Consider the following 26789-nt stretch of genomic DNA (forward strand, 5'->3'; position numbering starts at 1 on the left):
ATGAGCAGAGGCGCCACATGGCATTCCTCATGCTCATTAAGCACATGGCTCGCCGCGCGCTTGATTGCGATCGCGATCCCTTTCAGTTTCGGTATGCATGTAGGTTGGAAGTGAACGCTGGGGTTCATTTCTTTTTAGTCGTGCTGCATAAGCCTCGTAAAACTCCAATAAATGCAGATTAGCTGTAATAGGTCGACTAAGGTCTGATGGGGCGAAAGGGTTATGTGCATGGCATGCACGTCTCAAAGCATTTGGATTAACCGTACAGAAATATAGTGGCTTACTATAGCCACTAAATCGCTCACTGACTCACAAGCGCGCACACAAACATGTCATGCTTCGGCAAGGGGTACTACGGTATTTAATCTTGTACCCATGAATACCATGACAGAAGCCCTGGCCCGTTTCATTAAACTGTGTCGGAGGGGCATGGAGCCAGTTATCTCCATTGGCTCGCCTTTTCCGTGGTTAATAAGAACGAAAATAAATGGGGCAAGGCATTGTTTTTCTAGGACTATGTCGAATACCAAATATGTGTAATCTTCTTTCTAACTCGTGCCTCTCCCGTCCAATATCTTACACTTCCGTCGCTTAGATCACTCACCCTTGTAGCTTCTTTTTCCACCCACACTTTTTCTGACGCCGTGTTCCCTTCTCTTGCAACACCCTTCCCCCCCCCCCGCCTCCATTTTCAGTCCACTGTCTTGCTCTGCTGTATTCCTGGTACGTGTGATTGATATCATGCAGTCATCTGATACCATAAAGTAGGTCACACACGCTGCACCTGGACTCTAGTCACCTTCATTTTTTCGCCGTCGTTGTCCGGGGTCCGCTCTCGGAAGTCCACCCCGATGGTGTCCTCTGTGGTCTCCAGAAGGGCTCCCCGCAGAAACGGTAGCTCATGCAAGTCTTGCCCACGCAGGAATCACCTATGACGATCTTGAAGATGCGCTGGTGAGGGGCGTGGCACTCTGCCGGTACCGGCCTGCGAGAAAGTGAAAATTGCATAACTAGTCAGTAGATCAGAGTAACTTTGATTGCTCTCCTCCTCTCGAGTGTGCGTGGGATAGGAGGGTACCTCTGAATGAAGCGTGTCCACTAGTCCTCCAGACCACGTTAGGTACGGGAGGCGAACGGGTGGCGTGTTCGGCGGCCGTCATGGCCCCTCTGAGTCCGAAGCCCATGCGTCGGGTTAGGCTGTTCCCCCTCTTCTCTCTGGGGTCACCTGCGGGGGGCCCTCGGTTCCATCTGATCCTCCTCAGCTTCCGCTCAGTGCGAGTGGGCGTGCGCTGAGTAGCCATGAGACTTCCTGTATCGGGCGCTTGTTTCAGCTAGCCCAGTGACAACAGCAAATTCCGCTAGGTTACCTCTAACCTAGCGGAATTTGCTGTTGTCACTTAGCGTGTAACCAAACGCGTGTTTCTTTCAGAAACTGACCGCGCTTGATAAATACACCAGCCGAGTCCTGCTGCAAGCCGACAGATCTCCGGTTTACACAGCAGCCCCACGCTAAACCGACCCAGCAGAGTATCGAAGCTGGAAGCAAAGGTACTTCTTCCAACCCCACGGGCCATATTATTAATCATGAATCTTTTGAATGCGGCACATTCATTACCGTTTTCTCTCTGGGCAGGCATCCGGGATACATGGGATTTTTACAAACAATGGGCGAACTCATCCACTGAATTATAAACAAAAAGAGTAAGGTGGGATTTAAGTGTTTGCTTTGTGACGTCAGGAACCTGGGGTTACTTTTACTTTTGAATAGACACTTGAACCAAGGTTACCTTCCCTCATAGATACCACGACGAGGACCCCCGTAGACCATTTCTGAACCCCACCTTCTGGTCATGATACTTGTAAGGTAACCATCTATCATTTTAATGTACATAGGAGAACTACTCATTGAGGCTATTAATAAGTATAGAAATTGAATTTCCCCTTTATTCATATTTTGCACACCCCCCTTGCAGGATAAAGTGATAAAGCCCTGACGAGAACTCGCCAAGGAAAATAGCGAGTTCGAAACGCGTCGGCCAAAATGGAGACCAGCATCTGATGGGAACTAGCAACAAGTTCTTTCTTGTGTGACTGAGTGTGAGATTGTTTCCCCAGTCCTTATAGAACTGCTTTGAATATTTATAACTCTCTCCATTTGATCTCTTCTCTATTAGAGTGTTATTGCACCTCTTTTTTTTTAAGACAGTGCAAACAATGAATATTGATGGTGATGCACAAACATTTGTGTAAATGTATATATGATATGTTCAATTCATGTTTTGTTATATTTAATGTTGTTTTGTATATAATTTTTGATTAATTGTATGGATATGGTATGTTCTTTGTCGGACAATTGAATCTTATAAAAAAAACAGGAAATGGGTATAAAATAAATAATACCAGACAAATTTTGATAAATTTTCTCTATTTGTCACTCCAAACAAGGAGATCAAATTCCCTGTATGGTCAGCAAAACCCCCCCTTTTTTGAAAAATGCTCTTAAGGCATGCAGCATTAAAGACAGCATCTCTGGCCATTTCAGGCCTGTTGCATCTGTTGTTTTGGCTAATTTATGTTTTATTGTGGAGTTCGTTCTCTGCACCTGGCCTGAACTTTGTGGGTGGTAAGGGGCATGCAGTTTTTACTCTATTCCCAAACAGTCACACATCTTTTCCACAATGGCAGCAACAAATTCACCCCCTCTGTCACTGTTTATGCTCTGTGGGACCCCAAATCGGGGTATTATGTCTTTCATCAAGTATCGCACACAGTTGCTGCATCATTCTTCCTAGTGTCAAACGCCTCCACCCATTTTGAAAACTGATTCACACATACCAGCAAATATTTGAATCCATTCACTGGGGGCATATAGGCGAAGTCTATTTGAAGGTTGGTAAAGGGACCCTCTGGTACTGGCAAGTGATCATGGGTAGCGGAGGATTATGCTTCTCTTAACTTTACTGCAAATCACAGCAGTCAATAAAAACATACAATTAGTTTAGTATGTTGGGGACAGACAAGACATTGGGAGCAGAATTGTGCAGTGAAAGTTGTTATCCCTTGTGCAAACCATTCTTGTCTAATCAAAGCATTCATCCCTCCTTGAGCCATGTGAGTGGGTCCATGGGCAAGCCTTGTAAGGGGTAGGAACATACTGCATGGGGCCACAGGCCTCCCATCATGGTGGACCCACAATCCCTCATCATTTGGCTCACATCCAGCATCAATCCACGCTCTTTCTTCCTCTGGTGGTGCAGCCCATTGATCTTCTTTCACATCAGCTAGCAACAATTGTCTCTGAATCAGCTGTATTTTTGGAATACTTTTTGCCATTAAAGGCCCCATCTGTACTGGTTGTAACATTTTCTCTTTTGCTGCTGTGTCAGCCACAGCGTTACCTCTGGCTATCACAGTATTAGCTCCTACATGTGCCTCACATTTTATTACTGCTATTCTGTTGGGCAGTAGTATTGCATGTAGCAAATTCTTTACTAAGCGGCCATTGTGAATGGGGCATCCTGCTGCTGTTATGAAACCATGATACTGCCACAGCTGGCCAAAATCATGGACAACTCCAAAGGCATAACGTGAATCAGTGTAAATATTAACATATTTTCCACTCAGCTAGGATGCATGCTCTTGTTACAGCATACAGCTTGGCTTTCTGGGCAGATGTGCCAGGTAGGAGGGCTGCACTTTCAATTATGGTGTCTACTGTTGTTATAGCATACACTGCTCTGTAATCAGTGTCTGTTAGTCTGCTGGAGGAACCGTCAGTCTACCACTCATAGTCAGTTTTTTCCAATGGTGTTTGCTGCAAATCTGGTCTGATTGTGGTGCATGTCTCTACAACTTCAACACAGTCATGGTCAGGGGTCTCATCTGAATCACCTAGTGGAGATAAATTTGCCAAATTAATTGGTGGGCATCTTTTAATGGTGATATTGGTGTTAGACAACAGAGTGACCTCATAACCTGTTTGCCTGGCCGCTGAAAAATGTTGTGTTGCTGCAGATGACAACCACAACTGTACCGAATGTGGCACATAAACAATACAATACAAGGGTAGTCCAACACAATGGGAGCTGTCCTTTCTACAATCACAGCTGCTGATGCCACTGCTCTCAAGCAAGCTGGATGCCCAGTTACTGCTGCAGGCAAAGTCACGGAGTAGTATGCCACAGGACTTTTTCCAGAGCCATGCTGCTGTGTCGGCACACCATTTGCAATGCCATTTTGCAATGACACATAGAGATGGAAGGGGTTTGTAATCTGGCACGCCCAGGGCTGGTGCAGTACACAAAGTCTCTTTCAGTTTCTTGAAACAGTTTGCAAGTTAATTAGTCCATAAAATGTTGTTGGGAGCATCTTGTAGTGTACATTGTTGTAGGATGGCATCATAGGATCTGTACTCAGAGATCCACTGGCGGCAGTAGTTCATCGTCCCCAGGAATGACAACATTCCTTTCTTGGTGGACGGAGGCTGCATGCCCTGAATCATTTTTATACTGTCGGGTGATATGCGGCGTGTACTTTTGGATACCACATAACCCAGGTAAGTCGCCTCTTTTTGGCAGCACTCAAATTTTGAAAATGAAGCTTTGTGTCCTCCTGGAGGTGATTCAGCAGCGCTACAGTGTCTTTTTCACAAGCTTCAAGGGATGGAGATGCCACAAGTAGATCATCAGCGTACTGCAAGATGATGCTACCTCCTTCCAGGTGTAGGCTATCCAGGTCTCTTTAGTGCCTGCGCATAGACCGTGAGACTCTAAGTATAGCCTTCTGACAGTCTTCTGAAAGTAAATTGGGTATCTTTTACTGTGAAAGCAAAAAGGTACCCGCTCTCTGGATGGACTCTAATACTGAAAAATGCAGAGGAGATCAATGACTGAAAAGTACTCTGCCTCTACAGGTATAGAAGCTAATATAGTATTGGTGTCAGGCACAACAGATGCTAAGGGAACCACAATGTTGTTTATCTGTCGTAAGTCCAGTATGAACCTATACTGCCCAGTATTGCCCTTGGGTAAAGGAATTATAGGACTATTACAGGGGCTGGATGTCTTTTTAATGATACCTTGTTGCAAGAGAGATTCAATCACAGGTTTAATCCCTCCTCAGCCTGAAGTGAGAGCCTGTACTGACGGATAGAAGGTAATTCAGCATTCTCTTTAAGTGTCACTTTATGGGGAGGGCATGTTTTCAATAATCCTGCCTCATTTTTGTGTTTTGCCCAAACCTCTGAGTTCACTTGCTCTAGGACCTTGTTTTTAGTCAGCTGTAAAGCCATATTCCCTTCAAGTTTGTCAAAAACTGCAGTCTGTCCTTTCTGTTCATACACAACGTCCAACACCACCCTTCTCCATCTCCTAACACAGACACCATTCCTAAAGGAAATGTAAAACCCTTAGTTCTAGGTAAGTCCTGAAGGCGTTTGACCATGGGGCCCAAATCCTTAGGGTAGTGACCTGGTGCTACAGCTATGGATATATGTGGTTCAGAATCAAAAATTTGCTAGCATTCGCGCCAAGAATTTTAAATTCTATTAAGGACACGAAGGCGAGGATTATGCTTCTCTTAACTTTACTGCAAATCACAGCAGCCAATAAAAACATACAATTAGTTTAATGAAACTGCAGTGCCCATGATGCTTGTTCATAAGCCACACCTCCACAGCCCATAAGAGCCGTCTGAGCAGTCCCATAATCCTCTTTCTTTGCAGAGAACAAAGTCCAGTCAATAACATGAATAAGTCCATAACTTCCTCCAACGTGGAGAATAATCAGGAACTCCAATCTAAGACACCTGCGACCATCGGTCGTGTAGTCAGACTTCTTATCTGATCCTGAAACAAAGGGAAATGAAAAACCCGTAACCACTGCACAACAAGACATGTTATAATAATTCATGGGCGGGCAAGGTTTAATACAAACAGTAAAGCCGGGTGGGATAATCCTCGCCTCCGTGTCCTTAATAGAATTGAAAATTCTTGGCGAGAATGCTAGCAAATGTTTGATTCTATTACAGGACCGGAGACTTCAGATTATGCTAGTTTAACGCTTTCCAAATACCACAGATGTAATATCACCCACCGGCTTATAATAAAACGTTTTGAATGTAGATTCAGAGGACCAATCAGCACAATGCATGATATCCTGAATGTTAGAATCCAACATGTAAGACTTTGCGCCCCTGACAGAGTGTGCCCCAAATTGTTTGCGGTCAATACCAGCCTCCTGCATGATAAATCTAAGCCATCTGGCAATGGTGGCCGCCGCCACTGGCTTGAATGGTTTCTGCAAGGAAATTAACAACTGCGAACAACCTTCTGGTCTTAAAGAACTCTTACATGTTTCATACACCTTTAAACAATGCACAACACATAACTTCCCATTATCCGGAAAAGCATTGTAGTCAATATGTCTTGATAATGTCTTGGTACGTCCAGTAATATGAAAAGCAACTCCTTCAGGAGTAAATACTCTACCTGTAACGTCGAGAGCTCTCGCATCCGATGAACGTCTGCACGCTGACAGGCACAGAAACATAGCTAACTTGGCCGATAACTGCTTCCTAGAAAGGAGGTCGTTGGTGGGCCAACGATTAAATTAGGAGATGACCAGGGAAACATCCCACAATCCTGTATATTTGGGTTTAGGTGGGTTAGCGACCCGAATGCCCTTGAGGAGCTTGCATATACCGGGTGCATGCCCACTGTTTTTGGAGGCGAAGAGGTATATCTGAAATGGACCCCAAATGATCTGTATCCACTGAAAGACCCTGGGAAGCAACTTCCAGTCGCTGTAATCCCTTATATGTCTCGAGTTCCAGTCTGCCACCTGATTGGACTGGCCCGGAATATACTCCGCAATTACCGAAATCTGGTGGTTGAGGCAATAATGCCAAAAATTCTTTGCTTTCTCGACCAACAGAGACGACCTCGTGCCTCCCAACTTGTTGATATACCTCACCGCCGACACATTGTCCATGCGGAGGAGGATGCAGCATGAGGTCTGCCTCGGGGATAACGTCCGAATAGCAAACGAACTTGGAAGGAGTTTTAGGCAGTTTATGTGTAATGCCAACTCTTGCGGAGACCATCTTCCATATGTAGAGACTTCTCCGCAGTGCGCTCCCCAGCCCCAACGACTGGCGTCCTATTCGATTACCACCTCTGGTTGTGAACCGAAAATAGCTCTGCCGTTCCACGCGTCCACGTGGCCCAGCCACCACTGTAGTTCCGTACTTCCTGAGTTAACGGAACGGCGTCCGCGTAGAATAAACCCTATTGAAGATGTTGGATTTTGAGACACTGCAAGGCCCTGTAATGCAGAGGACCTGGAAATATGGCCTGAATCGACGAGGCCAGGATCCCCACCAGCCTGGCTATGGCCCGTAGCGATACCATGTTCTTGCCTAATAACGTCATGATCTCTTTCTTGAGGTCCTTCAGCTTTGTCTTGGGAAGGCACAACTGAGCTGTCTGGGAGTTTATCGTAAAGCCGAGGAAGTCTATTACCTGAGTCGGTGAAAGGACTGACTTGGGGACGTTGATCACAAACCCCAAGCTCTGCAGCAGCTCCGCCGTGAGCTGCAAGTGCTGAAGAAGGATGTCTGGACTCCGAGCCATCAGTAGAATGTCGTCCAGATAAATGATCAGCCGCACACCCCGTTCCCGCAGGTGTGCCACAACCGGCTTCATCACCTTGGTGAAACACCATGGCGCTGATGAAAGCCCGAAAGGAAAGGCCAAATACTCGTACCACTGATTGTTCCAGCGGAACTGAAGGAACCTCCGATGAGGAGGAAAAATAGGAATATAGAGATAGGCGTCCTTGAGGTCTAATCTGACTAGCCAATCCCCCTCCTGCAACAAGTCTGTGAGAAGATGGATCCCTTCCATCTTGAAATGGTTGTAAGTCAGAAATTGATTGAAACTTCTCAAGTTCAAGACTAACCCGTTTCCACCTCCCTTCTTCTGCACCAGGAAAATGTTGCTGCAGAAACTGTGAGGATCCTTGTTGCCCAGAACTATTGTGTGTTTCTGCAGCAACTCTACAATTTCTCTGTCTATAAAATTGCATTCTTGTAGGGAACAATTGAGTTGCGCGGGAAGCTCTAGCTGCCAAGGCAGAGAATAGAACTCTAAGTGAAAGCTCATGACTGTCTGCAGTACCCATGCATCTTCAGAGCCTGCCAATTGTGAGGAAAGTGTTGTGTGCGACCCCCCCAAAGGCAGATGAGAACTGTCCATAACACTCACCTGAGGACTGGGCTTTGTTACCACCTCCTTGGAACCTTCTGCGGTTAAACCTGCGATGTGAGGGGTAGAAGGTGCCTCCACGGTGGAATCCAATTCCCCTCTGCCACGTCCAAAGTCGCCTCTCTGGGGGCCTTGATTGAAGTTGCGGCCTGACGAGCGACCCCTGCCTCGTCCGGCCCTATTAAAAACACCCTGGTGAAAAACCCGTTTGATGCCTGTTTGGGCTTTGTCAAGGGACGTAAAGGTCCTGACGTATTTGGACTCGTCCTTAACAAACCGCTCCCCGAATAAATGACCGCCGGCTAGGGGTCCTGGTTCTGCATCCGCCAGTTTCGTGAGGTTGCTGTCCATGCGAATTGGAAGCGACTTACGTCGTTCGGCCAAGATTGCACAATTGGCGTTTCGAGCAGGCAAATCGCCCATTGGGTCCAGCTTGCGAGGATGTCGGGGTCCACCGGGGTAGAACTGTCTTTGACCACCAGGGCCATCTCCAATTTTTTCGCCAAGGGCCCGGTTGCGTCTAGAAGTTTATCTTGGCATCCGCGCCAAGCGCGATCAATGCCTCTCTTCGGATCTTTGGAAAACGTTTTCAAAAAAGTGAGTAGACTAGCATCAATTTCTGGCATCTCAGCCACCTTTTCCGGGAAGTCTGGTCTAGGGCACTCCGATCCGAAGTCGGCTACGCACCTCCCGAGAAAAACCTTTGCGCAGATTATCATGAATGTAATCAGAGACCTCGGGCGGCGGGACCCAGTCCGAAGACCGGGGATGCATGATATCAGAGGGGTCAAATGTGAAAGGACTGTTTGTAGGCTCCAAGCCTGATGGCGTGGATGTCTTGGCCCTTTTTGGTGGAGGAGGCTCCTCCGAGGTATCCGTATCAGAGTCCGTGCCCGTAGTAGTGGTATCTGTATCAATGTGCACTTTTTGCTTACTTTTGGCTTTAGCGCCAGCATAAGAATGGTCATCAGAAGCGTTGCTAGGCAGCGCCGACAAGGCCTGAGCATGTGGCCATTTACGGCCTGCCTCCGTTCTTCCAGAGGAAGTAGAAGCATCAGCTTTCTTCTTTGCAGGTTCTTTGCCATACCCCTGGCGATTGGCGAAATTTTCCAGCTGACAATGCCTCCTCCTCCACCACCTCCTTCTCAGGAGGGCTAATTTACCGCCCCCCAGGCACTGCAACTAAGTTTTTAGAATCACTTCGCGATTCCCTAGGCCAGCTTCTTCTCCGTTACCCGCATTTCACACTTCTGGGAGATTTCAATTTACACTTGGAATCTAAACTAGACACTCAGGCGCTTAACTTTCATCAAACCCTGGAGATTTTCAATTTACAACAAAAGGTAACTAAACAGACACATCAAGCAGGCCATACCCTGGACTGGATATGTACGAATTTTCCCCTTCTGAATATCCACACACCAATCCCACAAATTCGGACAGATCATAGTCTGATTCCCTTTAGCATCAGAACATCACGCCTCCAAAACTCATTGAAATTGAACAAACAGTTAGAAAATAATATTAACTGGACTAAGGTCGAAGACAGTTTTAAGCTTCAACCCATAATACAAACTCAGATTCCCAACTTGTCCGGTAATGCTGAACAAGGTTCGATACACTTTCACAGCTGGATGTAGCAAGAGATTAAAAAACGCGTTTCACCGAAACATCCCCGCAGAATGGAAAAAAGAGGAAAGAGGAATGCCCCCTGGTTTACACCAGAACTGGCAGCGCTCCACCTATTATGTAAGAAAGGTGAACGCAATTGGCGTAAAACCTATGATCCTACCCACAGAATCCTTTATGTCCAACAGAGGAAAATATATCTAGGTACTATTAAAATCGCTAAGAAGGAGTATTACACTAATGCCATTAAGGAAGCAAAACAAAAACAAAAAACATTATTTTCCATTGTAAAGACCTTTACACGTCCGAAAACCCTACAGCCGGAAATTCCACCCTCCTTAGAACTTTGCAATCAAATTGCAGATTTCTTTGTGGAAAAGATTGACCTTATACAAAAGGATTTCCCAGTCCCGCAAGTCTATCAGCCCTCGGTCCCCCCTTACCAGGGAGAAAATGCAACTGGTATCTTTACACCAGTGTCATTACCCCAAACCAGGGAAGTAATTCTTGCTTGTAAATCAGGTGCCCCTTCCGATTCGTGCCCCCCACGAATTCTTCATCAGATAATCGAAGTGGTCAATCCTTTGATAAACGAGATTGTAAATACCTCTCTCAATACAGGTATAGTCCCATGCCAATGGAAACAAGCAGTCGTAAAACCCCTGATGTAAAAACCCAATATATCCCCTACAGAGGTGGCCAATCTACGTCCAATTTCTCTTCTCCCAATCCTGGGCAAGATTACAGAACAGATGGTATACAAAGAACTAAAAAGATATGTAGAAACCAACAATATTCTTCATCCTCAACAATCAGGCTTCCGGCCTCACCATTCCACAGAAACAGCCCTGATTGAACTCACTGACTCCATAAAAATCTTGCAGGACCAAGGAAAGAACGCTGTTCTGATTTTATTAGACCTCACAGCGGCGTTCGACACCATCTCCCATACAATATTGATAGGGAGACTTAGAGATATTGGAATCTCGGGGGTAGTATTGACGTGGATCATCTCATTTTTGACGGACAAACAATTGCATTGGGTCCTTTCCTTTCTAAAGAAAAAAAGTTATTGTCCGGAGTTCCTCAGGGCTCTATTCCTCTCATCTCCCTCATTGAATCATACAGCATAGTTGTAACATCGTATGCCGATGATACTCAGCTCATTGTACCTCTTGAGAAGAGCTCTACCTATGCTGAACAAAACCTCAAGAACTGTTTGAAGGATGTGTTTCTCTGGATGGATAAGAACCATCTTAAATGCAATGTAAATAAAACCGAGATTCTCCCTATGGGAAAGTCCTAGCATTTTTGTCCCAACAAATGGTGGCCGGAAGACTCTCCTGCTCCCCTACAAACTGTGGTATCAGCAAGAAATGTAGGTGTCTTATTTGACACCGAGCTTTCATTTGACCAACATGTGAGGAATGTGGCAGGAAGCTGCTTCAGTATTATTAAATCTTTAAAGAAATTTTTTTACTTCCTGCCCATTGACTCACGAAAAGCTGTCACTGTGGCCCTAATCCTCGCACGTTTGGATTATTGGAATGGTTTGATGGCAGGTGTTAAAAAAATCACACTAAAAATACTCCAGAGCGTACAACACGCAGCGGCCAGACTTGTTCTTAAACTGCCAAGGAAATCCTCAGCGTCAGCCGCCTTAAAGACTCTACACTGGCTGCCTCTTCATAAGAGGATTTTATTCAAAATCTTGATTGTCGCCTTTCGAGCATTCAATGGCGCCGGCCCAAAGTATCTCATTAGGCGCTTCCCCCATTACAACCCTACCAGGACATTATGATCTGCAGGAGAAAATCTAATTAAATTGGCCAAATTTAACTATAAAACCAAGGGGGGTAAGACCTTAACCTTCCTGTCATCCAAAGCCTGGAATGCAATGCCCAAACACCTTAGACTGCTGACTCAGGAAAACCAGTTTAGGAAGCTTCTGAAAACCTGGATCTTCAAATCTTCCAGACGACTACGTAATGACAACTATTTAACTCTGCACTTGTAATTGTATGCACATTGTCTTATTAGCGCCAGGATGCTCCTTCCGGACCGATAGTTGCGCTCTACAAATAACCAATACAAATACAGCAGTTTTTTAATTGGGCGAAGCGCAGCTGCTAACGCCTGGTGGACGGTCTGTGGGACCGTATTCTCAATAGTCCTATTCACAGATGATTGTACTGAAGCATCCAAGGCCTCTACCAGGTTATCCTCCATGACAGCATTAGACTGTCCCTCATATCCATCCTCCTCCTCCTCCTCCTCATCATTGGGATACTGCACCCAATCCTCCACGGCGTGCAGACATTTCTTATGCAAGTAGTTGCAGTCTGAAAACCAGCAGGATCTGCTGTAGAGGGAGGAGTATGGGGGGGGGGGGGGGTCCGGCCACGTGCACACTAAGCAAAAGAACAAGATGTTAATAAATGTACCCCCTCAGCAAAGCTGTATTCCTCAGGCCAGTGGCCTATGCCAAAGTATGGGGAGTGTGTGCGCACTCCAAAAGGCAGGTTTATGCAGCCAACCAAGGTGATCAATAAATTACTAACTGCTCCGGCGATCGTGTGAGTGCAGGCAATGAAGGGAACTTTGCGCCGGTGTGCCCAGCCCAATAGCACCCAAAATCTGCCCAAATATAGCCCAATTGCGCGCTATTTGGTTGCGCACACCGGCCGTGAGCCACTCTGCATTTACGGCGTTTGCGGGCTACGAGGGAGGCCCAGACGCTCGTGCATAAGAGCATCAGGGGAGAAAGCTGAGGAGACCCATCAAGGCTCGTGAAGCACGGAGCACCCTGGTCAGTGACCACAATCTTAAAATATTACAAGCACGAGCCGCCCGCCGCCTCGTTAATTACTGGCGTGAACACCGGCCGAAAGCACGCGCGAGCAAAGGGCCTAACTGCTATCGCGCCACAGACACCAGTCAAGAAAAGCCACAACAGCAAATATAATTCACCAAAAGCACAATAAGGCACAATGACCCTGAAGTAAAGGGAAATAAACAAACAATGATGAAATTGCATGAAATACAGACTGAGAAAACCCCAGTGAATATCAATAAATATCGAAAAGGAGATCATGAATAGTGCACTTAACTCTTGCTGTGAGCAGCAAAGAAAGAGGATTATGGGACTGCTTAGACGGCTCTTATTGGCTGTGGAGGTGTGGCTTATGAGCAAGCATCATGGGCAATGTAGTTTAATTAAACTAATTGTATGTTTTTATTTGCTGCTGTGATTTGCAGTAAAGTTAAGAGAAGCATAATCTGAAGCCTCCGGTCCTGTAATAAAATCTGGCACTTGAAATAATCTCATTTCCTGTGGTCCTAGTTCAATGCTCACTGCACACCCTTCTTTTCCTGCATATAATGTGTGCTCAAGCAACTCCATTGTCCAGTGCAAATGGTTGTCTGCCCTGTAGGCGTACCATTCAGGCACTGTTCCTGTGAAAAGTGCTGCAGTACAGTATATGGGCTCAGGTACTAATGTCAACTGCACTAACTGAGTGACCAATTCACTCTCAATGTCAGGGCTGTATGTAAACAGTTCTTGAAACATGTTTTCATAAAAATCTCCATGTAATGGAGTCCATTGGTAACGTGTTGGAGAGAGAGACAAGACGGGGGGTGCACATAACCCAGAATCCTCACTTAATTTGCAAGCAGTAAGTGCTCTATTAGCCAATTCTAACCTGTCCTCAGGTATTTGTAAGTAAATCCCATTTTGTGAAAAATATAATGTTGCATGCAATTTACAGAGGAGGTCTCTCCCCAGCAAATTGATGGGTACATCTGGTGACAGCAAAAACTGATGGGTCATCAACATAAACTGGTAGGGTTTCTGACAATTCTTCATGCATCATCATTCCATTTACTGCTATAGTAGTGACTGTTTCACCACTACCAGGACCCCACTTGTTTCTTACTGCGGATAGGGGTGCACCACTGTCTATTAGGAAATTGATCTCTTTTATCTCCTATCTTAATTTGAAACATGGGATTCTCCTCTGGTGTCTCTGATACCTTCATCATAAAGCACTGGGCTCTGGTTGCTGCAGTTTGTCCCATCTCTCTCTCTCCGCGTTGTCCTATGCTGGTCCATGTTGCTCCTGGAAAGGATTCCTCAGGGAGTGCTGGCTTTGCTTCAGGTCTCTGGGCATGGGTGGTGCAGATGGCTGGGTCTCATTTCTGTCTAACCTTTCATTCCTGTTTCTATCATTTCTATTATACTGGCCACTTCTCTCATTCCAGTCCCTTCTACCTCTATTATTTCTACAATTGCGTCCCCAGTGCCCATACCTCTGGCAATTATAGCACTGATCCATACTCTTGTCTCTCCTCTGGTATCCTTGTCCATTATCCTGTCTTTGCTGTGTCCCCTGATAGTACATTTCCTCTGGCTCCTCCTCTCTTTGTACTTGCTGTAACATCATTCCTTTGTCATTTTTAGCGATGTCCTTCCGTACCTTAAAAATACCATCTCTTTCCATAGTTATGAGAAGCGTGCTCAACTCGTGATATCCTTTAGTGGACCAATCGGGGTGGCATAGTTTACAACTGTGGGCCACAGAAGCTAGCAATCCATTAATAAGGGTTTGCGTAGCCAATACCTCTGTGGTGCGTGGTACCCCTGCACTGTTATCCCATGCTTCATTGTACCTTAAGATGTAATCAGCCACTGGCTCACCTGGCTTCTGTAACGTGGCAGTGACTTGAGAAAAATCACCATGTTTAACTGCTAGGCCATTAATTGTGTCCCTGATAGACTCTGACCAATTAATCAATCTATTTTCTGTGACATCCATATTATTAGTCAGTGTGGTCCAATCCCTTTCCTGTGGAATTTGGAATGCACTTTTTACTAAAGACCATCTGCTCCTATATCCTATTTTTAATAGCATTTCTACATCTCGAGGGAGGAGGGTATAGGCAATACATATTTTATGAAGCCACTCATAATATTTTACACTGGCAGTCAGTGGGTCAGACGCATCCTTAGTCATTTGGATTGCCTCCAAGGGGGTCCGAGGTTTTTGAATGGCTGTCCCCATACACTATTTTTGGTGCAGTTAGTTTAGTGTATAATAGTATGTCATCAGTATATGAGTTCTCACCCTTTCCCTTTAGGGTCCGTGTTCGTGACCGTTCCCTCCTCTCTAGCTTATCCTGTAGTTTATTAATGGAGCGTTGTATTTCCTCCCCATCAGTGTTTACTTCTTCTTGGAACTCATCTGCCTCTTTCCTCAGGTGTCTCAACTGCTCATGTTCCTCCTCATCGTTTCTCTCTTTTGCACTCAGCCCTAAATCATCCCTCAGACCAAAAGTGGAAGGTTGTTCTGGGGATTCAAAAGCATGTAGCATGTCCCCTCCTAAGGATAAGTGCCCATTCAGGACTGGTGTTCTAAAACTACCCTCTCTGGGGCTATTTGGTATGTCCGGTAACCCTACGTAAATCACCTTCCAGGGATATGTGGATATACGGTACACGTGCTAAGCTTGGTTGTGAAGCCAGTGCTTGCTCAGGTGTGTTATGTTTTTCACACTGTATGTGGGGGCCTGAAAGTGATGGGTAAATTGAAGTTGCTGGTGGGGGGGATGAGAATTGAGGTGCAGGAGAAACAGGCCCTGCAGGCTGGATGTTTTGTCCATATGTTTGGAGGCTTTTCTCATTGCTGGCTCTATCTGAGACCCAGGAATTAAATTCACTATTTGCATCTACTCTCTGTCTTTTCCTTTCTTCCTCAGTAAGCAATAAAACCTCCTCCTCAGTCAATGCGCTACTAGTTATTTGCTTATTGTCTGTTCCTTCCCCCAGTTTGACAAAAAGGCCTTGATGCTTGGAGGCGATAAACCCGTTTTTTCAACGTGTTTATATCAATATTTACTTGGCGGTGCGTCTAAATACATAGTAGAGCAGCAGCCCATCTAGAAGTAGTGGCATTTGGTGTTTCTTTAACCCAGTCTGCTTCCATTGTTGAAAACCCACACCTTTGCCATAGTGACAACAAATACTGTTCTGTTTGCACATAGTTACTTAATTCTAATAAACACTGGCTATAAGATGTGGGCCAATCTTTTGCTAATTCTAGCTCTTTTTTAGTAGGCTTCTTGCACTCACTATTCACCGTTGCTGTCAAGCGTTCAATATCATCTATCTCAAGAGAACCAAACCTAGGCCACAGCCCTTCATTCCCTTTCCAGGTCCATACTAGTGCGCAGAAAGGAGTTACATATTCTAAACAATTTGTATCTTTTACAACCTGAGCTGCAGGGCTATCTGCTGGTAATTTAAAATCCTTCTCTAATGACAGTTGTTTAAACAATTTCTTTGTCTTTTTCACCATGCGAGGCCTTACCACCTCCATAGTTCCTTTAGACTTGCCGGTGCCCATTGTGCCCTTCACTTACAATTTTTAAACCCTGAAAGATAAACACATTTGTCTCCTGGTAGGAAAAATTGTTACGATTTGGATAGAGAGACTTGATAGAAAAAATATACAGTTGTGGAACACTCAGACACCACATAAAACAATTTGACTTCTCTGATGCAATTTATTTGATATCACTTAAAGAAGCATTTCAAATAAACATAACAGGACAATACTTTTTAAAGATCAACACATAAACATAATTAAATACAGTCATTGATCAATGACCGAACAGTGCAAAAATGAAAAACATTTCCTTGTGTCCTGCAGCCAGCTAATAGTCAATGGTTCCCACGCTACACTCCGGGAGGGTTGTTTTTATTTCTTCGTCCCTCTGCTCTTGGGTCATAAATTATTCTCGTGCCTAGGCTCTCCTGTTGCTTGTCGCATATCAACTCCACGGTATTGAGAAAGATTTCAATGATGATAAAAATGTCAATCACTTGATGGAAAAGAATGTAATCAATGATGAAAAAAAATCAATCCATGTTTCTCTACAGTCCCCTAGTTAGATTAGATGCCAGTTACTACCTCCTCTCTTTAAAAAAAAAAAAAAAAAATACTATGTTCTAAATGAGCATTTGAAACACTGAAAGGTCACGCCAGCAAGTTATTTTAGCTTTACAGCCTACTTACCAACTGGTGACATTACAGTCCTTCAATACTTCTCACTTCTGTTGGGTAATAAATCCATTAAGTTGGGCAATAAATCCTCCAACCCTCCTCAGAGCGACGCAAAGCAAATAGACCCTGGCTGCCTCACCAAACACAGGAAATGTTCTTGCACCTTTGTCCGTTTATTGGCATGCCAAGGCAGAATGCAGACGCAGTGTCACGTCTTGGAACAAGCTTCTTCTGCCCCTCATGGATAGTCACAGAAGAATATATAGGGCAGGAAGTGCAGCCACCAGTAAAATCATAAGATGTGGCCAAGGCTAAATACGGTTGTACATACACAAATAGAAGTGTCATGCAGGCCAAGGACAGAGAGCAATATAAGGGCACAAGGGACCAGAAAGCAAGTTTAAGCCAACCTGCAAGATTCAGAGGCTTTTCACCGCTGTTAACCCATGACGTGTCAAAGAGGGCAATACAGGGCATAGGGGCAAGCTTTATTAGATCTGTAAGGGAGGGGTGTTCAGGAGCACGGAGCAAGCAGGTTGGTCAGAGCGGTTAGCTCAGTAGGTCTAAGATAGTGTGGAGGAGAATATGGGATTGATTCACTTATTTGGCTGATGCAAAAATATAGATATATATTTTCCCCACACTCTACTTCCCTGACACCTAGGCTTGAAATACTTACGGCTACCACTTCCTTATTCACTTTTATTTCTTTGTGTCTTTCTTTGTTTTGCAACTTTTAGCACAACAAAACTTTAATCGCAACAAATCCATCAGCAGCACTGCCTTTGTCTTATTTCCATATTGAAGGTGCCGCTCTCTGCATTCCTGAAATCACAAGTTCACAACTCAGTCATGCTCCTCTATCCTCCTCCTCCAGACTCCCCCTATCCATTTCCCACAAGGCAGATGGCCGGATTACGCAGAATCAAGAAACTGTTGCTTCGTAGACGAGTCCCCTCAAAAGAAGTGGGACTGGAATGACTGACTATGCTGACTGTTACTTCTGAAATTGACACGAGAGGCTGCCCTGTGGACCTTCACTTAAGAATAAGATGCTGAAAAAAAGTGGAACAGGTAATAAATGATGAGATGGCATGCAGTGTACATCACTGGCTGTCTGGCTCTAATGAAAGCAATTGCTGTTTGTTTGTTGTGAATGAAATGAATCCTATGTGCTTTCTTATTATTTAATCTTTTACACACTAAATGTAACTCACGTCTACTCTGTTTACCTTGTTTAATACAAATTGTACTTCTACGGCAGGGGCCACTACGTTGCATTTTTTAATATGGAAAATGTCCTTGGACTCACTGTGTGTAGACTGTGACTGCATGAACAACACTGAGTTTGCCAACACCATGATGATAATGAGTCATGATGACCAAAGTTACATAATATCTTCACAGTCATTCACTGGGATGGATGGATCATCGTCGATTTACGAAGAACTATGGCCATTTCGTGAGTAGCAAACAGGTAAACAAGTCAACAACAACCACAGCAGAACTACATGTCTGTCTAATCGTGGTATGGAGTGGTCGAGCCAGTGTAGTGTTATGCCAGCGCCAGACAGCGGTTCATGTAAAATTGCGGGTATGTGGCTTGCTGTATAAAATTAGATCTGCTTTGTCTGTCTGTGTCAAAGAGGTATGCTACATGGAGGCTGGTTCAGTCAGTGGTGCCTGCCTTGACCATCTGCATGGCCCTGGCCTGCTGTGTGCTAATTAATTTCCTGGAAACAGAGATTCAGAGTAGGCACTTTAGAAATGATGCATGTATGTAATACTTTCGCCTCTGAAAGTGTTATTTTTGCACTACCAGTGTACCTTATATTTTTCCGATGGGGTGTTTTAATATCCCTTTCTGTTTCTCCATTGACAATTACAGGCCGGCACTCACCCTGTGCGATGGGAAAAACATTAACTCAGGCTTACCATAGCAATCCGCAATTCCGCATCCGCCAGGCAGGCAGTGGACAGTGTGCTCACCAAGATTGATCTACGGAGCGCCCGATGGAATGGAGGAGTACCGCGAATAAGAGGAATGGCTGGATGCATGCAACTTTCCAATTTGACCAGGACAACTACAATATACAGTTACAGTATCCACTTCACTTGTCCTTATCTTTTAAATAATGTTATTGTTGTGAACTTCTATGAGTGTGACTCTGTGCGTTTGCTCTCTGCTTCAAATTCATCCCTACAGCTATTTGATAAGTTTCTTTGCTATTTTTAAAACTGATGTAATTTACTACTAAGTGTTTATGCTCTCTGAGGGCAGATAGGCAAGTGAAATTGTGTAATTACTGCAGCCCTGTATTGTCTAATTGTTTAGTACTAGTTCGTAAGTTGTAGTAAGTACTACTTTTCAGTAACCTAACCATCCATTTAGCAAACCACTTCATGCATGCACTTCATTTATTTCCCTTAAAAAATGTGTGCATATCTTCGTATCCAAAGATTAGTTTTTCTTCATTTGTTGTTTGTCCATGCGTACTGTGGTTTTTTTTTCTCTCTCTCTCCCAAAAACTTTCTCAAAAACCCCCATTCCCATCCATTTGTCAAACCCTAACCCTCTTCCCTCGGGCTGTGTGATTTTTATTGAGGTGCGACTAAATGACACTAATAATTCCACACGCTTGCTGGGGAGGATACGGTCAAAAGCAACAGAAAATAATTTTCAAGGCAGGTCAAGGAATCAGAGGATATATTCTTATTCTGCTTGACACACACCCATGAGTATTTGCAATTCAATTCAGAATTTCATGTCCTCCATCGAGTGGATTCATCATCAACAACATCCTCCTACACGTGACTAAACCTTACGCTGCTGTGTCCTTCAGTACTAGTTCTTGTAGTAGCCATAATCCACGCAACTAGTAGTTAACTTTTGATTGAATACTTTAGCATTGCTTAGGCTACAATTTATAGCACTGTTCTTGTGTACTGTACTATTGTACTTTTCTAATGCTCCTCTCAGGCCACTAAATGTCTCATTTCCTTTTTTTAGGTCGAGCCTAGCTATTGCGTAAGCAATCGCTATGCGAGATTATAGTAAGGGGAAAAGAAAAGTCTACCAACAAAGACCTCTGTAATGCGGTTTATGGACAGTGCATGTGAGGCATTCAAGCACGAAGCTGGCATCTGGTTTCATATGCTGCTACTGCTAGTGTGTACCACTACTACTACCACCACAACGATGCCATTTCATCCATCCATGATTCCATTGCCAACCTTAATCGCCATTTGCCATTCAGCCAGCCCTGTGCCTAGCCCTATTCTCAGCTAGCGCATTTATTGCCTGCAACCCGTTTGACAGCAGACTCCCGGTTACGGCCCACAGCCCTGATTCAGTCAGGCCTCGCCAGTATTACTCGCTGCCCAGACGGAAGAAACATTCAGTAACCTTGGACCATCGAGTCTTAAAACAGGATTTCAACTACGTCTCCCTACCAGAGCTTAAGTCACTGTTCCCATCGACAACCCCGTCCTGATGACGATCCCGACTAATGGGGATCGAAACGCCGTCGACTAGACAGCTTGAATTTTACGACGCATTTCACGTCTTGTGCTCCCATACAAATAATTGTGTTTCAAGTGATTGTTACTTGTCTCTGTTGGGGCCATTATTTGAGGTTTATACCTTGATTAATGCGTCGCCTTTGCTGTTGTTTTTAACACTTGCACACCCACTTGTCACTGATTGTATATAGCACCTGCACCAAGTGTCACCGGGTTGTCACAAGATCCACTCTGTACAGTGCTGCTTTAACTGTATTGACCCTTGAAAGTTTTTTCCTTTTGCTTTTGAAAATAAGATTACCCTTTCTGAAAAGCCTTTGACTCCTTGGTTTTTCCTTTCTTTGTAATGCATATTGCATACATTTCCAAAACTGTCTTCGCATAATACCTGTTGGGAACTGTCTTTACTCACATGATACACCCATCCCAACGAGGTTTATGGGTCTTCTCCTGTTGTTCTCATACATAGCCCTATTCTCAAACACAAATCACAGGTAAGATAAGCATTTTGGGGGAGGAAGAATAATGGAGTAGGAGGAGAAGAGAGACTGACGGTAGTACTAGTAAAGTAGTAGGACAATTGAATTCACTAACTGTCAGTGGCACTTTTGTACAAATTTGGGCGATTACTTAGACAATTTGAATCAACCAGCCAGTTAAGTTTCAGGAAAACAAACATACTGTTAACCCCCCTGCCTCCCCCACAAAACAGTAAAAACGCATATGCTATGTTTAAGTGGAAAATAAATATTTATTTAGACCCTAACAAAAATAAACTATCCCACAAGACCCGACCCACCCCCCTCCCTAACCCCAACCAATCTTCATGAAATAAATGTCCCCAAAAGTTCAAAAGCCCCAACTCCCAATTCCCACCCCCCTCCCCCACAAGTCTTAAATAAAGGGGCAAGGGACAGTCTCTACTTTGGCCGGTGGTGTCCTGTGGCCAGGTGGTCCCGCAGCTCTTTCCGGAGGGCCTTGAGCGGGACTTTCTGCCTCTCCACCTCCTGCTCAAGGTAGGCCACTCGCAGGGTTAGGCGTTGCACGCACGCCTTGCAGGTACTGTGAGGGGCAGCTGTTGGTTGCACTGCTCGGCGGCGGGTGGCGGTCGGACCGCAGCGCCGTACCGCTGGAGGATTGCGCTGGCTGGATGACCCAGGGGCAGTGGAGGAGGATGCAGCTTTTGTTGTTGAATCCCCCTACTCCTGAGCCACCAGCCGCCGATATTCGGCCACAATTGCCTCCAGCTTCCGGTACCTCCTTCCTCGATGGTTTAGAAGGAGTATCTATATGAAGAAAGAAAAAATACTGTAACCAATACTCTTTAAGATTAGCACAAAATAATTCAACAGAAAGATGTGTCAACAGTAGCACTAGCAACTTACAAGCACAGTACATAACATTTGTGGCATGTATCTATCTAACCTCCCACTTCGTCGGCCTCTGCTCTAATATTAGTGGGAGTTTCAGGAATTCTACTAGCACTATAGACTCACTACATTAGACTCAGACAGTACACCAGTCTTCTTATTCTCTCTTGTTTAGCGAAATTAGTACGTATACTTGTGGAAGCTAGCATAATGCCAGCGGAGTCAGCTTGCACCCAAGAAAAACCGACGCAAGCCATGATGACGCAGACTGCCTTACTGTTACTAGTACATGCAGGTGGGGAAGCTCTTACTTTTCTATTACGGGTGGCACTGGCCATACTCTGTTACAACAAGAGCTACTGCTCAATTAATTTAACTTTCACCCTGCCCTGCCCCTGACTACTGCAAAAGGAAAATGAAGAAGATAATATGATCCTATATCCCTTCACGTGATATTTGCTTATATAAGGGATGACTTTAGGTGCTTTGTTTTTGATTGAGTGAACACTGATAGGCCACACATGAATGACAGAGTTGAAAAAAAATTATTAACATGGGTAGTCGTATTCGCCGGAGGAAGGCACTTTTGACTTGACTTGATAACGTGAACTATACAATATAGATACACAATATATGTTGTGCTTGCAAATTACTGTTAGTCAAGGGAGTATTCTGAAAAATTACAACTTCGACTTTCCTCAGCTTTGGTACTCTGGCACGGACGTGCGGTGTTACATGCTCTTCAAAGTAACACTCTTCATCCAGTGACAGTCTACTCTGGCTACTCTACATACACCTATGCTATCAATGAGAAAGATACCATCCAGGCATCAATCCATTCAAAGTAAATGTCAATCATTCTTCTTAATGTCTAAACTGGACAAACCTTACTTTTTCTCACCGACAAACACCCTTTTTATTTTATTTTGTAAGCCACCACCCATGCATCCGTGCTTCACTTGCATTTGAATTTGACCCAAAGAATATATTGCGCACACATACAGTTTCTGTTTCACCTACCCAGGCTGTCCTCTTTACTTTCTCCTTCCACCCATCCTTGCTTCAACTGGCCATGCATCAGATTCCTACCAGCCACCTCAGCCTGCATTCAAAAACGCGTATCATTCTTTGCCAGTCATTAATTTAACTCGCTCATCCTTCCTCCTTCCTTACACCCTTCTTTCCCTTTTCGTTCATCCCATCCATCAAGTTCATCTCTGATCTGAATTGGCTTCTCGATAAAACTTTCACAGCTGAGTTGAAATCAAATTTAGAGGAGGCCATTGGTTACTCGTCCACTCCCGCCACTAATGCAAAGTCAAGGGTGACTGTCTTCTACCTGGTTGACAAAAACTTAGTTCTAAATTTGTAAGTCTTCTTAAAAGTAAAGTGTACTTGTACTGTACAACATACACCCCTGCAGCAAGCCTACTCTGCAATCTCAATAAGTAAGGAACATAATAGCTTACCACTGCCCGCCACTACCAAGGCATCCCCCCACAGCAGTTCCTACGGCCACTGGTGGCACCGCATCCGCCCCTGTATTGACCACCTCCGCGCTGGCCCCGGTGGTTGTCTGTGCTGATGGTGTTCCGCCTAGAAAAAACAGTTCATATTTTTTAGATACCATATACACCCCTCCCTATTTTGTCTAGGAATGAAAAAAAAGGTAACTACATAAACAAATTTAATTATTTGTGACTCTCTAGTCTAAACTAAAAATTCCCCTTTCGGAAGGGGAGGGTGTTTTTATTTATGCTTAGCCATAACATGCTACACTTTTTGGCACAACTGATGAATGCTAGCTTTTTAACGCGCACCATTTTTCTCATAACAGACAGAAGATTCCCTTCTATGAACAAGAGCAATATGTTAGTCATCATCATCAACACCAGTACTTTAAATTCCAACAAGGTGAGGGGTCTCCCACAATTAATGTGTAAATCAGCCACTGTTCAGTTTTCATGAGTTCACCGTTTCTCTTTGTGACGGGGCACGGGTGTCGGAACCTCAGACTACTGCAGAATGGTGGACAGCCACACCTCTTTTACCGTGCCCCTTGTCCCCACAGAATACTCCTGCGTCATGGACCGAAGAGGACGAGTCAGTCTGGATCCCGATCAGTAATTCAGACGGTCCCTTTAAAACTTCGGACCAAGGAAACGAGTCTCCTCCCCCTGAGAGCGTAACGGCGTCAAAAGCCGGAAGGACAGAAACCTTGTCGGACGGCGTTTCCCCAGAAGCGGAGGTACACGTGGGAGACGACGGGAGTTACCAGGACTCGGACCAGAAGGAGAACGACACGCCTGGAGGCCAACGGTTCCACGCTTCGACCCGCCACGTTCCCACGGGAGGAGCGTGGCTCCAAGAGGTACGGGGCCGGGTAGCGGGTTGGGTCGGGCGGAGGAAACAGCAGTGATTTTTCCTGTAGAAAAGGCCTAAACCCTCTGCCCCTGCACGAGCACTTCCTTTCCCCACCTGTTAGGGGTATATTTAATCAGTGCACGAGCTCACGGCGGTTCTTCCCTCACTCCCGGTCCCTTGAGAAGTATCACTTCATTACTTTGTCCTGACCCTCGTTTCCTTTTCTTTGCCGGTACCGGAGCGGAACCAAAAAGACGACTCCCGGTGTGGAATACGGCCCCCTGAAGTCCCGAAGCCAAAGAATCGACGCAAGAGGAAAATACCTTTTCTTTGCTCAATTTTCCAGGACTGTGTTTCATGAAAAAAACTTACGTCCCAATAAAGCCTTCGTTAAAACCGCTACTGAAGGCGCCTGTCTTCCTCTTTTCATCAGCTCCAACTGTAGAACCGCCAGTACCCAGTTCAAATCCCAACGTCCCGACCCCCACGGGACAACTGGTGTCAGAAGTGGGATCACCATCCGTCTGTAAAGAAAAGATGGAGGCCCTAATTGACCATATCATTAAAGGACAGGAGAAATTGGAAAAAGCGATGGAAAATCAAATGTCGTCCGCACAGGCAGACCGGGATATGTTCACAACAACGATAACCGCTCAACTGGAAAGCCTGAAGAGTATTACACCTTCGCCACAGGTCGTCCAAGGGGAGGTTAGAGTACATACCCCCATCCCCCAGGTGTGGCCCTGCAGAAATACTTTTCAGGTGAAGATCCGGACGCCTTCCTTATAAACTTTGAAAGGGCGGCACGCGCACTGAGTTGGCCAGAAGAGAAATGGCCGTTCTTTCTAGCACCTCTTCTCACCGGCGAAGCCCAGTCAGCCTATCAGGCTGCTAACCCCCTCAGCACAACTCCTTATGCCACCATCAAAATGGTGATCCTGGACCATTTGGGTTTGGATCAGGAGGCCTATCGTGTGCGGTTCAGGAAAGAAAGAGGCATTCAAGGTGAGAACCCAAAGACTCTCTTTTTTTAGGTTAAAAATGTCAGCCGACAAATGGCTGCGCCCGGACCTGTGCAGTAAAGAAGACATACTAAAGAAAATATATCTAGAGCAAATCATGGAAGCCTTGCCTTACGCTACACAGCGCTGGTTGCGTCAACATGTGGGACTTACTGTAGAACACGCAATCGAAATGGCTTCCCAATATGCTACAGCTCAACCAAAAACCCTTACATGGGAGCCGGAAAAAGTTCAGAAAGGGATTCCGCCATCTAAAATGGAGAAAAAACCTAAGGGCGGAGCAGAACTGCCTCGGCTGCTACGCCCCACAAGTATGATCCTCCCACCAAACAAAGGACCCCAGTGCTTCGAATGCGGAGAGTGGGGCCATATCGCGAGAATGTGTCCCAAACGTAAGCCACCGGAGGAACCGATGGAGGTCGGCTATCTCCCAAGGACAGTGATGTACTCCGCCGAAATGGGCAGCACCTTCTACGTGAGTATGGGGATGAATGGTTACACTGTAAAAGCCTTGCTAGATTCAGGGTGCAGGCAATCAGTAATTCAAACCCAGTTTGTTAAGCCAGAACAGATGAATCCAAAAGGGCCCGTTTATATAAGGTGTGTACATGGAGATGTAAAACCGTACCCTGTAGCATCTATTACTATAGCCCTTCCAAATAGGAAACCCTGTACAGTGTGAGTAGGGGTGGTTGACTCCCTTCCTGAAGACATGATCTTAGGAACAGACAACCCTGAGTTTGTGTCCCTTTTTAAAGAGACCCTATCACAAACATAACAGAGTAATAGTCTTCCTTCATACCTGTCCCCCGAGCCTTGGGTTATTGATCGAAGCTTTCGTTTTGCTCAGAGTGAGGACAGGACTTTAGTCAATGCATGGGAAGCTGCACATGCCACTGGTGATCTAGCCTCTCCCTCTTTTCCTCGCTTTCTGATTAAAAACGACCTACTGTATAGACAAAACAGAGCGGAAGGAGAATTAAAACTGCTGGTACCCCAGTCCTTTAGAGAGCAGGTTCTTTTCTTAGCGCATTCCCATCTGACGGCCGGTCACGCAGGGAAAGAAAAAACTACGGATAGCATAACCAGACATTTCTTTTGGCCAGGGATCTATAAAGACGTGCAGGACTATTGTGCGAAATGTGAAGTTTGCAAACGACAAAATACCCGTCGACCATCCATGGCCCCGTTACAAAAGATGCCCATTATTGGAGTACCATTCGAAAGGGTCGGCATGGACATCATAGGCCCCTTGCCCAAGTCGAGTCGAGGATACCTGTATGCCCTCGTGATAGTCGACTACGCCACCAGGTTTGTTGAAGCCTTTCCGTTGCGAACCACCACAACTGCAGCCATCGCTGAAAAATTTGTGGAATTATTTTCAAGAGTAGGATTTCCTAAAGAAGTGCTGACTGATCAGGGAACTCCATTTACTTCAAAGTTGATGATATTAAACATCTGAAGACCTCGGTGTACCATCCACAGACCGATGGTCTAGTGGAACGGTATAATTAAACCCTCAAAGCAACACTGAAGAAAATGCTGTCTGCCGAGG

At 45.1% G+C, this 26789-nt stretch overlaps 1 protein-coding gene across 2 annotated transcripts in view; it reads left to right on the plus strand.

Moving 5' to 3' along the window:
- Window positions 1–26789, plus strand: part of NKIRAS1 (NFKB inhibitor interacting Ras like 1) — a 156204-nt gene that overhangs the window by 66562 nt on the left and 62853 nt on the right. The window contains exon 1 of one of the 2 annotated variants that reach the window (XM_086942153.1): window positions 23686–23762. The exons of the other annotated variant lie outside the window; for it this stretch is intronic. The gene's annotated coding sequence lies outside the window, so the exon portion shown is untranslated. Of the gene's footprint in view, window positions 1–23685; window positions 23763–26789 lie in introns of those variants that run through there. 2 annotated transcript variants of the gene reach the window in all.

Source organism: Lissotriton vulgaris, chromosome 10, assembly GCF_964263255.1.
Source record: "Lissotriton vulgaris chromosome 10, aLisVul1.2, whole genome shotgun sequence".
NCBI lineage: Eukaryota > Metazoa > Chordata > Amphibia > Caudata > Salamandridae > Lissotriton > Lissotriton vulgaris.